A 14301-nucleotide genomic window follows, 5' to 3' on the forward strand; every position below is an offset into this window, starting at 1 on the left:
TTTCACGCAAAGCTTGATTCAAATCGATCATTTGTTGTCGGTAGCGTTCAGTATGAACGGTTTCGCCAGGTTTTAGCAGCTCATAATAGATCACACCCTTCTGATCCCACCAAACACAGAGCATTGTCTTCCGTCCATAGCGATTTGGTCTTACAGTCGATGTCGATGGTTCGCCTGAAGTTACCCATGATCTGTTATGCTTAAGATTCTCAAAATATATCCACTTTTCATCACCAGTCACAATTCGATGGAGAAATTACTTTTTTTTGTACCTGGCGAGCAGCATTTCGCAAGTGGTTTTTCGGTTTTCCTGCTGTCTTTCATTCAGTTCATGTGGAACTCATTTTTCTATCTTCTGGATCTTTCCCATGGCTTTCAAACGTATGGAGACGGCTTCTCGTGTCATATTTAATTGATCCGCGAGTTGTTGTTGCGTTTGAGCGTCATCCTCATCTAACAATGCTTGCAATTCGCTATCTTCAAACTTTTTCGGTGGTCTTCCACGTTCTTCGTTTCTCACGTCAAAATCGCCACATTTGAATTTTTTAAACCACTCAAAGCACTGTGATTTACCAAGAGCATGCTCACCGTCAGCTTCGATAAACATTCGATGTGATTCTGCAGTAGTTTTCTTCAAATAGTAACAGAAAATCAATGCTGTCCGCAAATCGTAGCTTCCAGGCACAAAATTCGACATTTTCAACGCTATTACAAACTATGCTGTTGTATGAAACTTGTATTGTTGTGAGTTGAAAATCTTTGTCAGATGTCAACAAATGGAAATGGCGCCAATGACGCGGTTTAATGGTAACTACATTGACAGCTAGGGCCATTTATGGGCAAATTCCGGTTTCATATTTACAGACCTGGTGCAGGGCCTGTCTCAGAACTTTGGGACACGGGCTCCGTAGGGATATAGAGCTAAGTGAGAGGAACAAAAATGTCCTGTGCCATATTGTGAAAATCGTAATAGTTTTTTAATTATAACAGCGCAAAGTTAGGCGTTTTCCACGCCCAGCGCGGCCTATAGACGCTCTCCGGCAGGCTATGTGCGTAGGGGCTAAGCGATAATGCGTCTTGCACTGACTGTCACGATGGCGCCTTAGCAGCTGTGTGAAGTTGGCCCCCCGACCACCGAGAATTTAATTTTGACCATTGCCATTCATTTGGTGGTCATTTGGTAGCGTTTGGTAGTCTATTTTTAACATTTGGTAGTCAAAAGTGCAATAGTTCTCGCACACAATAAAAATTGTATGTGAAGTTGACCTCCCCTCGAAAATCGGTTTCCACGGTGTCCTGGATAATTTTGACCATTACCAATCCTTTGGTGGTCGTTTGGTAGCGTTTGGTAGTCCATTCCCAATGTTTGATAGTCAAAACTGCAATAATTCTCGCACAAAATTATAATGTGAAGTTGTCCCCCCCCCCCGGCTCAGAAATCGGTTTTCACAGTGTCCTGGATGATTTTGACCATTACCAATCGTTTGGTCGTTTGGTAGCGTTTGATAGTCCATTCCCAACGTTTGGTAGTCAAAACTGCAATAGTTCTCGCACAAAATTATAATATGAAGTTGCCCCCCCCGTTCGAAAATCGGTTTTCATAGTGTCCTGGATGATTTTGACCATTACCAATCGTTTGATGGTCATTTGGTAGCGTTTGGTAGTCCATTCCCAACATTTGGTAGTCAAAAGTGCAATAGTTCTCGCAAAAAACTGTAATGTGAAGTTGGCCCCCCCGGCTCGAAAATCGGTTTCCATCATGTCCTGGATAATTTTGACCATTACCAATCGTTTGGTAGCGTTTGGTAGTCCATTCCCAACGTTTGATAGTCAAAACTGCAATAGTTTTCGCACAAAATTATAATGTGAAGTTGGCCCCCCCTCCGTTCGAAAATCGGTTTGCACGGTGTCTTGGATAATTTTGACCATTACCAATCGTTTGGTGGTCGTTTGATAGCATTTGGTAATCTATTCCTAATGTTTAGTAGTCAAAACTGCAATATTTTTCGCACCAAATTATAATGAGAAGTTGGTCCCTCCGGCTCGAAAATCGATTTCCACGACATCTTAACCGTTATTATTATACCATAATTTTGACCCTTACTAATCGTTTGGTAGTCGTTTAACTGTTTTATAAGTAAAAATAATTTTTTTGTCATCAACTTTTTTAATTTTCATTAAAACCTCTATTTTCCTTACAACTACAATTTCGATTATAGTTCGTGATGAAATAAACATAAAATAGCTTCCATTAAACCATAATTACTAAACTATAGAAGTTTACTCATCCCCACTCTTTCGTCATGTCACAGAGGATCCTAACGCACTTAATGTAGTAGTGGTTATTATATTATCAGGTGTAGTAAAAAGAAATCCATTATTTTTGCATGAAATTGAAGGCTTTAATTACCATAATTAGAATGATCCGATTTAGGTCAAATATGCGCCGTTTTGTTCGATAACTTGCTGCCATTTTGAAGGTAATTTCATTATGCTTCTTTCATAGAAGCCCTCGTCCCTATTGGCAAAAAATTGAGAGAGTCGATTTTCACAAGCCTCTCTTGAAGCGAATTTTTCACCAGCAAAATTGTTCGCCATGGATAGGAACAGATGGTAATCACTTGGTGCCAGGTCCGGACTATAAGGTGGATGCATAAGAACCTCCCAACCAAGCTCCCGGAGTTTCTGGCGAGTCACTATCGATGTGTGTGGCCTGGCGTTGTCCTGATGGAACATAATTCCTCTCCTATTGGCCAAAGCTGGCCGCTTCTGGGCAATTGCTTCCTTCAGACGGTCCAATTGTTGACAGTACAGTTCCGAGTTAAGAGTTTTGCCGTAGGGGAGCAGCTCATAGTAGATAATTCCCTGCCAATCCCACCAAACACACAGCAAAACCTTCCTGGCCGTCAATCCTGGCTTGGCCACCGTTTCCGGCGGCTCACCGCGATTCGACCACGACCGTTTTCACTTGACGTTGTCGTAAGTAATCCACTTTTCATCAGCAGTGACCAACCGCTTCAGAAATGGGTCGATTTTGTTGCGATTCAGCAGCGATTCGCAGATGGAAATTCGGTCCATGAGGTTTTTTTGCGTTAACTCGTGTGGCACCCATACATCGAGCTTCTTTTTGTATCCAGCCTTATTCAAATGGTTCCAAACGGTTTTTTGTGCAATCTTTAGCTCTTGGGCAATCGAAACAGTGCTTACATGACGGTCGGACTCGACAATGTCCATGATTTTATCGATATTTTCGACAATTGGCCTTCCAGTGCGTGGTGCATCTTTGACATCGAAATTACCAGAACGGAATCGACGAAACCAAAATTGCGCGCGATTGGCTGTTACAGTATCAGGACCATAAACACTATTCACATTTTCAGCCGCCTGGCTTGCGTTTTCGCTTTTATCGAAGAAAAACTGTAAAATATAGCGTATTTTCTCTTTGCTAGTGTCCATCTTTGACACGCGCTCAAACAAAACTGAATCAACTAATCACAAAACTGTCACAAAAGTTTTTTTACTACGAAATCTCATCTTTCTAACGCCATCTAGTGGAACTCGATCGGACTTATACAACGCGAGATACAGATAACTAAAGCCATCTATTGGAAAAATAATGGATTTCTTTTTACTACACCTAATATATGATCGTAGTAGCGGTATTTTAGTTTGTTAGTTTCAGAGAAAATAAATTTTTATATAAGTTATGTTTAATACTTTTTTTTTATCACGCAGGGGAAATCCTCATGGATGTCCCCGCTCTTTGGGGAGGGCGGGGGTTATGTCGGACTTCACCGACTAAAACCCCTGCGGGGTGCCTACCGCTCGGACCGTGGTAGGGGGAGTCAGAAGAACTACGCCTGCATTCCCTCCCCGAATATGTTCATGTTTAATATTTACCTCGATAATTGGTGTTTATATTCAAACTGACGTTTAAATTCGATTTTACATCTCACATATGGTCAATGAAAACCACTTGAAGCCGCTAAATAGACACCACTGGGATTCACGGTGATGTCAATACTCCTTCTTGTCGATGCATCTTCTGCCCACAAATTCGCTAATAAGCAAATCTTTATAGTTTAGTAACTTTGCATTAAACAAATGATTATAATGAAAATTACTAGGTGCGTAACTAAATTTCCGGGTTTCACACATAGATGGCGCTAACGACACATGTAGTCGACATACATGTCTGAAGTTGTGTTTTTTTATAGCTTGGACACCTGTTAACAATAACCAGTCATAATACCAACATATATCGCAATGCAAAAACATTTTTTCTAACAACAAAGATGTCGAGTTTTATGCCAAATAAACAGCATTTGCAGGAAGCTTTGCTTTTCTGCTTTAACTTGAAGAAAAGTACAGCTGAAGCATGTCGTTTGCTTGAGGAGGACTACGGCGAACATGCACCATCGAAAACTACCTGTGAAAATTGGTTTAACCCGTTTCGGACGAAAACGCCACTCTCGGTACACCGCTCTTTGGCGGCTCATAACTAATACTATTTGTGTCTGAAAAATTCGACAGGTACATATTTTTATAGTTTAAGATGTGCCCTTTCTGATAGTGTCCATAAAATTTCTCCAAAAAATTGTTAATTATGGAAAAAAAACAGTTTAAAACAAAAAAACATGATTTTTTCGCACTTTTTTTTTTTAAATCGAATTTTCAAAGGGTTTCCTGTCTGCAATGACCCTAGAACCCCACTAAACGGTGGAATAAACGTTTAAACTTTAATAATATATGGTTTGGAGATCGATTTTACTCCTTAATGTATTCAAAATGGCGCCTAAACTGAAAAATTTTCGTGAAAACATTCATGAATTTTTTATTGAAAAATGATGCATTTTTACGAAAAATTGTCAAGAATAAAAAGTTCTTAAAATCACTCAGAAAATGCACTCGAATTTTTTGAAAATATTTTGAGCAATTTTTTTGATTTTGTAAATAGTCAATTTTTGCAAAATTGAAAAAATTACTCAAAAAATTCCGAAAAAATTTGGGTGCATTCTTTGGCTAATTATAATAACTTTTTATTCTTCACCATTTTTCTCATTAGTGCATTATTTTCAAGAGAAAAAGTCGGACTCCGACGCCTCTCGCGCTCACGTACGCGACGCGCGCTTGTGTGCGTTACCCCTCCATGCTACGGCGTGCTACCAAACGGGCCAAACGTGGGATCACTGGGTTCATCTACTATATACACGGGATCAGTTGCGCGATACAAACTTAAAAAATTGTTTCTACTATTTCACAAAGCTATATTATTTTATAGTCTAAATTAAAATGTCGAAAAACTGAATAGTAAGTTGATCACGTAGAATAAAATGATTCTAATGATTTTCGCCTGCTACAGTTTTGGTATAAGTGATAGATTATAATGCTGCTGGCTAATAAAAGTCGTTTTATTGTCTATTCTATCAAATACTTAAAAGACAGTGCTGTAAGTGAGTTTTTAATGTTTGGAAATGAAAAGAAAAATTTTTCACTTTAATTATCGTATGTTTATTTTTTTTTTTCGTTTCTTATCATTTGATAAGATGCGATTGATTTACTGCGGAATTTCTTGTCCCTCCCATAAGAGCTCGTGTATATAAAAATGAAATTTTGACATTAATTATCTCAAAAATCATCATGCAAATCCTTCTAAAATTTTAACGCAATGTACACTTTGTTTGCGGCGGATTAACGATAGATGTGCGAATATATCAAACCTTTTCATGATCCGATACTACTTTGACATTTGAAAGTTTTTTTCTTGAAAATAATGCACTAATGAGAAAAATGGTGAAGAATAAAAAGTTATTATAATTAGCCAAAGAATGCACCCAAATTTTTTCGGAATTTTTTGAGTAATTTTTTCAATTTTGCAAAAATTGACTATTTACAAAATCAAAAAAATTGCTCAAAATATTTTCAAAAAATTCGAGTGCATTTTCTGAGTGATTTTAAGAACTTTTTATTCTTGACAATTTTTCGTAAAAATGCATCATTTTTCAATAAAAAATTCATGAATGTTTTCACGAAAATTTTTCAGTTTAGGCGCCATTTTGAATACATTAAGGAGTAAAATCGATCTCCAAACCATATATTATTAAAGTTTAAACGTTTATTCCACCGTTTAGTGGGGTTCTAGGGTCATTGCAGACAGGAAACCATTTGAAAATTCGATTTAAAAAAAAAAAGTGCGAAAAAATCATGTTTTTTGTTTTAAACTGTTTTTTTTCCATAATTAACAATTTTTTGGAGAAATTTTATGGACACTATCAGAAAGGGCACATCTTAAACTATAAAAATATGTACCTCTCGAATTTTTCAGACACAAATAGTATTAGTTATGAGCCGCCAAAGAGCGGTGTACCGAGAGTGGCGTTTTCGTCCGAAACGGGTTAAACGCTTCAGAAGTGGCGATTTCGACACTGAGGACAAGGAGCCGGAAGATCAAAAACAATTGAGGACGCCGATCTGCAAGCGTTATTGGATGGAAAGGACAAGGAGCGCTCCGGAAGACTAAAAACAATTGAGAACGCCGATCTGCAAGCGTTATTGGATGGAGATGATACGCAAACACAAGATCAACTTGCGGAGGCATTAAACATGACTCGCCAAGGTATTTCCAAACGTTTACATGCCATGGGAAAAATTCAAAAGGAAGGAAAATGAGTGCCGCATGAGTTGACTGAGAGACAAATGGAAAATCGAAGAGCCACTTCCGAAATTTTGCTTTTGCGGCATGAAAGAAAAAGAAATGTCCTGCATCGAATTGTTACTGACGATGAGAAGTGGATATATTTCGAGAATCTCAAACGCAAAAAATCGGTTTTCACCTGGAGAAGCATGAACATCGACGGCACGGCCAAATCGCTTCGGAAAGAAGACAATACTTTGCATTTGGTGGGACCAGAAAGGAATCGCGTACTATGAGTTGCTGAAACCGGGCGAAACTATCAATGGGCATCGCTACCGACAACAACTGATCAATTTGAACCATGCATTGCTCGAAAAATGGTCAGAATGGGACATGAGACACGAACGAGTGATATTGCAGCACGACAACGCTCCGTCACGACAACGCGCCAACGCACTTCCATCGTCCAGGACACCATCAAAATACTGAAATGGGATCTGCTACCGCATCCGCCGTATTCGCCAAACCTGGCCCCTTCCGATTATCACTTGTTCCGGTCGATGGCGCATGGCTTGGCTGGGCAACACTTGGCCAATTTCGAAGAAGTGCAAAATTGGTTGGATGAACGGTTTCGGTCCAAAGACGCGTCGTTTTATCGTCGCGGTATTCACGTATTGCCAGAGAGATGGCAAAAATGTGTAGCTAGCGAGCGACGGTACTTTGAATAAACCATTTTTTGTATTTCTCTTGAAATTTTCCATTTTTCATTGATCAAAAAAACCCAGAAACTTAGTTGCGCACCTAGTATACAGGGTGGACCATTTTAACCTTTAATGGAGAATAACTCGACCGGTGAGCGAAATAATGAAAAAAGTTTCATACAAAAGTTGTTGGACAAGGAGGGGGACGTATGACCATATCCTTGAATTTGACCTTGACTTTGACCTTAGGGGTTATTTGAAGGTTAAATAACATTTTTTAAATGGAATTACCTATTTTCGACCCCGGATTTGGAAAGAGCGGGAAATTTTAGAATAGGATATGGTATGATCGATAAGATCAAATGTCATATTTTGAGGTCATTTCAAAGTCAAAAGGAACTTGTACGTGTATTCATGCGAAAATCGTATCTGTATATGGGGATTTCTAAATTATCTTCTACACTTAGCATTACCCAGAGACAACGACGTGGACGTGGTAGAATTCTGTCTCTTTCGGGGTGCTTGTTTAGAGTGAGTCCCCTTGCCTCTCACTATGCATACTTTGCTATTGTTAATCTAGCTATTCAAAAGGTTTTCGAAAGTTGCACCGTTAGCATTTATGCAATAATTGAGCCTTCTTTGGAAATGGGCCACTGTGCTGAGCAAGACATTTCGTGGAATCGCTTCACAAGCTCGTCTTATGCGATTTTCCATATCTTCTCTTGTTGTTGGTTCTTCTTTGAAAATAACTTCTTTCAAATAGCCCCAGAGATAAAAATCGAGTGACGTCAAATCAGGAGAACGAGGAAGCCATGCAATCGGACCCTCTCGACCAATCCATCGGTTCGGGTACCTTTCATCTAAAAACCTCCTGACTATACGTGCAAAGTGCGGTGGTGCACCATCCTGTTGGAAGAACATCCTTCGCCTGGTTTCCAAGTCTACGTTCTCCAACAAATGAGGCAATTGGTCTGTGAGCAAATCGAGGTACGTATTTGCATTCACAGTACGTTCGAAAAAGAATGGACCGACCGAGTATCCATTAACAATCCCGCACCAGACATTGAGGCTCCAGCGGTGTTGATTGTCAATCGCTCTATGCCAGTGCGGATTGGTATCGGACCAATAATGGCAATTATGCCGGTTCAACTCCCCTGTGTTCTTGAACGTCGCTTCATCGGAAAACATCACAAATCTAAAAAAATTAGGGTCCCGATCGATCTGCTGTAAGGCCCACCGGCAGAACTCGAGGCGTCGATCAAAATCGGCAGGTAATAATGTTTGGGTCAAAGTGATATGATAAGCATGGTACTTCCGAGCCTTCAAAATCCGCAAAATTGTGGACTTCGGTATTCCTGTGGATACCTCCAGTCTACGGCTCGAAATATGAGGATCGAGATAGACCGATGCCAAAATAGTCAGCACTCGAACGTCATTCTCGTCATATTCGTGATGACGACGTGACGTGTCATTTGCCCAGTACGTGCCCTCGTGGTCAAATTTCTGATCGTCACGTTACACGGATGTCGTCTCCTCGGAAAGCGCTGAGCGTAAAGTGCTGCGGCATTCACATAGACACCTCGACATTCTCCTAAAATATAAATCATATCAACGATCTCATTGAGTGTATAATCTCCCATTTTAATCACACCAGATCTCTGCTTATTAATACTAAGAGACAAGCTGTATGATAATAATTGAGTTTTATCTCAATGAACAATATTTATTATACTAGCTTTATAATAATTATTGTTATAATTATTATTATCAATATTATTTTTGGGCGGATAATGATAATAATAACAATGATAACACTATTTTGTATTCTCAGCGAATAATTCCTTACGAGTGAAAAATGTGAGCATTACTCGGAAGCGACGTGGACATATTGTCTTTCTCTGCGTGCTCCTACCGGCCACATGTGAATGCCGCAGCACTTTAAGCTCAGCGCTTTCCGAGGAGACGACATCCGTGTAACGTGACGATCAGAAATTTAACCACGAGGGCACGTACTGGGCAAATGACACATCAACGTCGTCATCACGAATATGACGAGAATGACGTTCGAGTGTTGATTATTTTGGCATCGGTCTATCTCGATCCTCATATTTCGAGCCGTAGACTGGAGGTATCCACAGGAATACCGAAGTCCACAATCTTGCGGATTTTGAAGGATCGGAAGTACCATGCTTATCATATCACTTTGACCCAAACATTATTACCTGCCGATTTTGATCGACGCCTCGAGTTCTGCCGGTGGGCCTTACAGCAGATCGATCGGGACCCTAATTTTTTTAGATTTGTGATGTTTTCCGATGAAGCGACGTTCAAGAACACAGGGGAGTTGAACCGGTATAATTGCCATTATTAGTCCGATACCAATCCACACTGGCATAGAGCGATTGACAATCAACACCGCTGGAGCCTCAATGTCTGGTGCGGGATTGTTAATGGATACTTGGTCGGTCCATTCTTTTTCGAACGTACTGTGAATGCAAATACGTACCTCGATTTGCTCACAGACCAATTGCCTCATTTGTTGGAGAACGTAGACTTGGAAACCAGGCGAAGGATGTTCTTCCAACAGGATGGTGCACCACCGCACTTTGCACGTATAGTCAGGAGGTTTTTAGATGAAAGGTACCCGAACCGATGGATTGGTCGAGAGGGTCCGATTGCATGGCCTCCTCGTTCTCCTGATTTGACGTCACTCGATTTTTATCTCTGGGGCTATTTGAAAGAAGTTGTTTTCAAAGAAGAACCAACAACAAGAGAAGATATGGAAAATCGCATAAGACGAGCTTGTGAAGCGATTCCACGAAATGTCTTGCTCAGCACAGTGGCCCATTTCCAAAGAAGGCTCAATTATTGCATAAATGCTAACGGTGCAACTTTCGAAAACCTTTTGAATAGCTAGATTAACAATAGCAAAGTATGCATAGTGAGAGGCAAGGGGACTCACTCTAAACAAGCACCCCGAAAGAGGCAGAATTCTACCACGTCCACGTCGTTGTCTCTGGGTAATGCTAAGTGTAGAAGATAATTTAGAAATCCCCGTATACAGATACGATTTTCGCATGAATACACGTGCAAGTTCCTTTTGACTTTGAAATGACCTCAAAACATGACATTTGATCTTATCGATCATACCATATCCTATTCTAAAATTTCCCGCTCTTTCCAAATCCGGAGTCGAAAATAGGCAATTCCATTTAAAAAATGTTATTTGACCTTCAAATAACCCCTAAGGTCAAAGTCAAGGTCAAATTCAAGGATATGGTCATACGTCCCCCTCCTTGTCCAACAACTTTTCTATGAAACTTTTTTCATTATTTCGCTCACCGGTCGAGTTATTCTCCATTAAAGGTTAAAATGGTCCACCCTGTATATACATTTTATATACAAGATAATACACAAGTCAAAAACATTTGGAAATGATCAATTATCTCCGAAATAATTTGTTTCATGGGAAAATGTTTCAGACGAAATAAGTAGTATTCAGAAAATTCTACTAGATCGCAATGCTGTGTGACCTTGAAATGACCTCAAAATGACTTGCAAGATGATCTTAGAAAATTTAAATAAATATAAATTACAGAATTATAGAAAGTATTATTGGAAGTACAAATTAGTTCGGTCTGTTTTTTGTGTTAAAAGATGTATTTATTTAAAAACAAAATGAATGAGCAGATCAATTAAAGTATTTTCCATCGTTGGCTACTACTTTCTCCCATTTCTCAGGCAATTTTCGAATTCCATCTCGAAAAAATGACTCGTCTTTTGAGGCGATCCAAGTTTGGAGTCAATTTTCGATATCTGCGAAAGAAGTGAACCGGTGCCCTGCCAAATCGTGCTGCTTCCTTCGAAACAACAAATAATCAGAAGGAGCAATGTCCGGAGAATACGGCGGGTGCGATAAAATATCCCATTTGAGCGTTTCCAAATATTTTTTTACGACTTTTGCGACATTTGTCATGAAGCGTTGTCATGAAGAACGCCTTTCAACGTCTCTCGATTTCAGTTCATAAGGTACCCAATTTCCTTGTTTTTGAATAATTCCCATGTCTCTCAATCGAAAACGGCTTGTTGAGTCACTCCCAATGATTCTGCAAGCTCCTCTTGCGTTTGACTTTGATCTTCTTCGAGTAATGCCTCTAATTCTTTGTCCTCGAATTTTTTTGGCTGTCCAGAGCGAGACTTGTCTTCGACGCTGAAATCTCCATCCTTGAAACGTCGAAACCATTCCCTAGATGATTTATCAGTTGGAGCAGCGTCACCATAAACTTCAACAAGCATTCGATGGGCTTCAGCTGGACTTTTCTTCCAATTAAGGCAGAAAATTAAAACCTCCCACAAATGCTGCTTAGTTAACACAAAATTCGACATTTTCAATACTGTAAAAAGCAAAGTTTTTGTATGAAGCTCAAAGCGATATAAACTGAATATCATTGGCAGATGTCTAATCTCTCTGAAACCGCTAAAATCGACAGTCACTATGAAACATTCATAACAGCCGGAGCCATCTTTTGAAAACAGACCGAACTAATTTGTATACTCAATATAACTGACAAAAGTATTATAACTGTCGAGACTTTCCTAAAATACTATAATAATGTTAAATTCGGATCTTTAATTCAAGAGTTAAAAGAGTTTAATGTTGATTTGCAGCCAACATTAATATTACCTGACGGGCGCCGCAGGAATGTTATTTGACCAAACTTTACCTCATTTGATCCCAAACTTTACATCATTTGACCATAAAAAAGTTCGAATGCGTGTGTTTGTGTGTCAATATACACACTACCAGCCCTTTTCAGAATCACATGATAGGCAAAGTTCGACCAAACAACTTCTCCGTGGTCATACCGTTTACGTTTGCAACGCTCGTCGCGACGATGATCGCGGACTCACGGCATGATTCGTCTAACTTCACACTGGTCGATTTAGAAGCCTCAATGATATGAAACATTGCACACTGATCGGCTGTTTCAAGCAAGCCAACAAGTTTACAACTATCGTCACGTGTATTATGTTCAATATACATAGAAGAGCCTAATTCATACCCCTCGAGGAATGTCGTAGAAATAGACTGACTCGCGCTCTACTACCGGCACTTTCCCGAAGACGCTACATTCGAAATTGTACCTATCGACGCCGTGTCTAGAGAGAATGAAGGCACCCGTTTACGCGATCGACCGCGGAGAACGAATTAGCCATAGCTGCAGACAGATGGATGTCTGTTAGCACTGATATCTGTAGTACTGATTTCTATGGAAAATTTATTCCACAGAAGATTAACTGATGATCCAATTACCAAAAAAGAAAAACATAATTTCAAATGCATAGATCTTTCACCTTTCGTTTTATATTATACGGAAAAAAAAGATCAATTGAATTAATATGACAATGATGTAGCTAAACGCGTTTCGGAAGAAGCAGAATTTCTCAAAGGACGACTAAAATGTATACGGAGAAAATTTTCGTTTATTAATTATTAATTATTAATTATTAATTTATTTTATTAATTATTTCGTACACACATATAGAGATTCAGATTCATATCTTATTAATTATTTTAATTAATTATTATTATATAGTACGTTATTTATACAGAGTGTCACAGACCCATACCACTCGATTTTTTTATAAACGCGACATTTTACGGAATAATTGTTTAGACAAAAGTTGTATGGTTTCAAGGGGGATATATAATAATTATATCATTTTATTTACAGATAACACCACTTTCGAGATATTTTAATAATTACTTTTTTTAAATGGAAAGCCCTTCCTTTTCTTAAAGAAAAATGGCCCTGACTTTTATTAATTTGATGATTTTGAAATTTCCAAAAGTCGATAAGTTAACAAAAGTCACTATTGTAACAATACCCAGTAAGCAAAATGCTAGCAGAATGCGCACAGATTGACGCCAATTTCGATCAGATCCCCACATCAAAACCATAGCTGTGTCCTCATTAGGCTCGTGTTTTGTCGACAGGACCTGCATGACAGGCCGTGCGAACAGATTGTCGGCAGAAACTGTGCAGGTCCTGCTGCTAAACTACGTGCAGAGTCTGCGCGCAGAGTTTGCTCGGTTTCTGCTGCCAATTTGCCACCAAATTGTTACAAGTCTTGCGCAGTTTTTGCTACAAATTTGCCGTCAAATATCCGACAGCAGGATCTGGCGCATATTTGACCGCAGATTGGTGGTATAATTTAATATAACAGATTCTGCATTAAATTTGTTGCCTATTTGCCATCAAACTATGATAGCAGGCTTTGCTCGAAATCTGCTCGCACAGGTTTGGCTATCTAGGTATATTCTCAGACAGCGCACGGATGTCCATTGGACATCCATTATATGTCCATTTTTTTTACAAAAGACGTCCATAGGACGTATGTTTGTCATACTTCAGACATAGGATGTCCGATGGACGTACATCGGACGTCCTACAGGTCCGATGTCCAATAAGGACATCCTTGTTACGTCCAATTTATGTCCACGGACGTAAATCGGACATACGGACATAAATTGGACGTGAAACGTACATCCATTGGATGTCCGGTGCTGTCTGGGTTCTTAAGATCAAATAGAGTAAAAAAGTCTAGTACTACTTTTTCTTCCGCCAAATAGCGAAATATCGTAAGTTAAATATTAAAAAAGTTACCAAGTTTTCCTTAAATATCTAAAAAAATATTAGGCAAATAAAAAAATATTTCAGACAAAAGTTGTTCAAATTAATTGATAGAAAAATATGATCTAATAAAAAATTAAATTTCCGTTTAAGAAAAGTAATGATCAGTGAATATCTCGAAGGTGGTACCATCTGTAAACAAAATGATATAATTGTTATATGTCCCTTTTGAAACCATAAAATGTTTTCTTGAAACATTTTTCTCTAAACCCAGACCGCACATATGTCCAAAACTGGGACATAAGACGTCTTTAAGACATCTTTGAGTCGT

Source organism: Harpegnathos saltator, unplaced genomic scaffold (genome assembly GCF_003227715.2).
Source record: "Harpegnathos saltator strain DR-91 unplaced genomic scaffold, Hsal_v8.6 scaffold846, whole genome shotgun sequence".
Classification (NCBI taxonomy): Eukaryota; Metazoa; Arthropoda; class Insecta; order Hymenoptera; family Formicidae; genus Harpegnathos; species Harpegnathos saltator.